General features: G+C 43.4%; 1 long non-coding RNA gene across 1 annotated transcript; it reads left to right on the top strand.

Moving 5' to 3' along the window:
* Nucleotides 1–844: 844 nt before the first annotated feature.
* Nucleotides 845–2,933, top strand: LOC149434229 (uncharacterized). Its single transcript, XR_016308789.1, has 2 exons — nucleotides 845–984; nucleotides 1,852–2,933. It is a non-coding gene; the product is annotated as an uncharacterized LOC149434229 (long non-coding RNA).
* The last annotated feature ends 912 nt before the right edge of the window (nucleotides 2,934–3,845 follow it).

Raw genomic sequence — 3,845 nt, 5'->3', positions numbered from 1 at the left:
CAAGCTTTCTGGAGTTGAGGTTGGCGGTAGACCCGTTGATAATCAGGTTCCTGAGGGCTATCTCCAGGCGCCGAGCCCCGTCCACATCGAAGTACCATGGGACCTGGGCACGGTCCTGAAGAGCTTTCAGCAAGGGCCTTTCGAACCGCTGGAGGAATGTTCCCTCAGATTTCTAACTCTGAAAACTACCCTCCTTATAGCATTAGTTTCCGCCCGCAGAGTCAGCGAATTGCAGGCTCTATCAGTGATCGAACCATACTGCACGGTCCTGTCATCCTCTGCACAGATGCATGGAGACGTTCGTCCCGTCTTTTCATCCTATTCCAGGGTCCAAAGAAGGGGGACAGTGCCTCCAAAGGCACCATCGCAAGGTGGATAAGGGAGGCAATCTCAGAAGGTTATAGAACTGCGGCCCTGTCACCGCCGGCCGGCCCAAAAGCACACTCGACAAGGGCCACCGCGGCCTCCTGGGCGGAAAAGGCGGGGGCCTCCCCCGTACAGATCTGCAGAGCCGCAACGTGGTCCAGTTTCACCACCTTTGCTAAGCACTACAGATTGGATCTGATTGGCAGCAATGACTAGGCGTTCGGCAGGAAGGTCCTACAAGCAAGGGGCCCTCCCTAATGTATGTATTTCTATTGAACTCCTCTCAAGTGAAGCTGTCCTAGAAGATGACACGGGAAAACGCAGTTATTTACCTATTAACTGTATTTCCAGGAATCTTCTAGGACAGCATAACTCCCTCCCGATTGCTGTGTGATTATGTACTGATGTCTAGGTATGTTATGAACCTGTGATGGGTTGTCTCTATTACCGTTTTTATTTTATGCTTTCTCCTAGGCCTTCGGTCATATTCTTATACTGAGGGCCCACTGGGAGAGAGGATACTTATAAAGGGGAAAAGGTGGAGCGGGTGTTTCCTGGGAGGAGCCCTATCTCTCAAGTGAAGCTGTCCTAGAAGATTCCTGGAAATACAGTTAACAGGTAAATAACTGCGTTTTCACCACATGTCAGTAATAATCCGTGCATACAAAAAAAAAAAAATACTTCATCCAAAATCCTTGTTGGTAATGACAGCTTCAAGATGCCTCCTATATGGAGAAACTAGTCGCATTGCATTGCTCAGGTGTGATTTTTGGCCCATTCTTCCACACAAACGGGCTTCTAATCCTGAAGGTTCTGTGGGCCTCTTCTGTGAACTCTGATCTTTAGTTCTTTCCATAGATTTCCATAGGACTGTGTGTGTAAATCGCACACGTTCCCGCAGCCGCACAAAAAGTGTGTTGCTTTAAGGAAAGTGGTGTCAAAGCACCATGTGATTTCTGTGTGTCCAGCATTCCTAGTGCACAGTGTGGACACGGTCTATGCCTCGGACATTCCCGTTCTGTGGGGGTTCTCAGGTGGGTGAACGCATTGATAGGAAGAGCCAGCACATAAAAGGCTCTCGGTAGTTCGATTGGCTGAGGTGTCCGATGTGGTAGTTCATAATAATAATAAAAAAATGTATTTGGTGAAATAAAGTAATTGGATGTTCTACTAAAGCAGACGACTCCTGCCTATCCTTTGAACAACCACATTGGGTGTCTCTGCAAATCAAACTACTGATGGGCATTTTTTGCACTGACTTTCTGCCAATATCTTATTGTAGTCTTCTTTTGGATCTACCAATTATGTAATGCAAGGGCTTGATTGAATACAAACTGACTGGAATGTTTAGGAAGGTTCTCCTATTATGTTTTGATGTATTGCAGTCAGATTGTAACATGTATGGTGACCCCTAGAGTATTGGCGTATTTCATGAGTTTTTTTTTTCAGTTACTTCACCATAACTAATCCTTGCTTGCTTTACAGACCTGCCTGAAGCATCTGCCACAGCACCTGTGGAATCTGCAGCCACCCTAGACCTTGCTGCACAGATTAGTACACTTTCTTTGTTGGTGACTACAGAGGAGCTTGGAAAATATTCTGGAAGCCAGCTTTTTGAAATGCAGGAAAAACTTGGGACGATATCGAACAGCATTCTTCGGCATCTGCAGTCACGATGGAGTTCACCACCTCACGACAGCTCTGTTTAGTTCAGCTCCACGTGTCCTGTGAAATTGTCATTTATCAGGACGCTTTTACTTCCTTCTGATGAAGCATTTTTAATACAAAGACTGCCTACATTTGTAAGAGATCCATCATGTTTTGTTCCTCTTTGAGTTGTACCACTCTATACACTGCTTCAACTAGATGTTTAAACATATTGATTCATTATTGTAGGTTTAAGACAAAGAATGAAAGTGTTATTTAAAACAAGTCTTTATTGTATAGAGCAGTTCCAGGACACAATGCTGACATTTCTATATCCCTGGTAGCTCTGTGATTGGTCACCCTTTGGGAGAGGATTATCTGGACGTGAAAGAAAAGATATTAATTTGCATGCCCAAAGCAACCAGCCAGATGTCACCTGAAGTTTTCAAGGTTCAAAGGTGAAACTTGTGGGCAGTATGTTAATTTGTTTCTTCCCTTCAGTTTTATGAAATTGTAGTGTACAATGCTATTTTTAAATGTTCACCTTGGTATTCTGCTTATGTACCTAATATTGTAAATTTACTTTGGTGACATGTTTTCTTGTGGACTGGAAAGAGTATTTTTGGTAGCTTTTTGCTTCTGAAAGCTTTATTCGATACAAGTCTCAGAATACCACAGTATGCTAATTTTCATGTTGCCTTTGTTGTACTGATACACTTTGTCCTTTTTTTCTTTTTTGTAAATTCTGTAAATAGCCTCACTGAAGGTTACTAGTTTTGATAGTAATCCTCTCTGTACATATAATTTAAACAGTTGGTTCCAGCAGAATTCTTAATATTCACTTGCTGCATGTGTTCTCTTTTAGATCTAAAATGTAAAATTAAAACTTAATTTTAAAACTAATTAAAGTACTTTCTCAAGTTTGCAGTAATAGTTTTTTCCTTATGAACTGTTATGCATTTGTGGTATTTGTAAATGGGTGGCTTTGGAACTGCATTTTTTTTAATTGAACAATGCTGTATACAGATTCCATGTGAATGGGAACTGGGGATATCATTGGGGGAAAAAAAAACTTTTATATAAAAATACAAATCAACCTGAAGTCTTTATAATAACAGACCAACAGAGAGGCTCCAAACCTGGCCAAATTAGACTTTAACCACTTGATCTCCAGAAGGTTTTAACCCCTTCATGATCATGGCACTTTTTTGCTTTTCAGCACTGCAGCTTTAACTAGCAATTTCTTGGTCATGCAACACTGTACACAAATGAAATGTATATAAATTTCCCCCCCCCCCGGTTGTCTTCCAGGACAGACCTTGAACAATTGAGCTCCTTCAACCAGGACAGGAAACACATTGCTTCAAGCTTCTTAAGATGGTCCTACAGGAACATGGCCATTTTGTGTTTACTCTGTCTGGAAAAAGCATGTTGACTAGAAGAACTGCTTTTTAAGCAGCAAGCCATGTCTCAAGGGCTGCCCAGGAAATGTGCCCTCACCTGCAGTTCTTTACTTTTTGGCCTCAAGTCCCCTCTGCATCATTGTAGGAATGTACCCGCTTCTACCTCTTTCCAGTGCCAGTGAAGGAGCTGGTTAGAATGGCATCCATCCTTGGCGCGTTTAGGTCAGGCAGTGCCTTCCTGGAGGCCGGATGTGACGCAGCTAGCCTGGAAGATGCTGGGTGTCATGATTCTGGGGGATGTGATGTCCTCTCTGCACCAGAGGCTTCTGGTTTCGGCCTCAGAGGCGTAAGAGAAAGGGCAGGGCTGATGCTTATTGCTGGACGCCGACAGCATGGGCCAAAGGGTGCTGGGTGCTAAAGAATGCAGGG

The sequence above is a fragment of the Staurois parvus genome, unplaced genomic scaffold (genome assembly GCF_062004578.1).
Source record: "Staurois parvus isolate SC_StPar_1 unplaced genomic scaffold, SC_StPar_1.0 ptg001803l, whole genome shotgun sequence".
In the NCBI taxonomy this organism is placed as follows: Eukaryota; Metazoa; Chordata; class Amphibia; order Anura; family Ranidae; genus Staurois; species Staurois parvus.
Note: the sequence above shows the minus strand (reverse complement) of the source record. Positions and strands in the feature narration are given on the sequence as shown.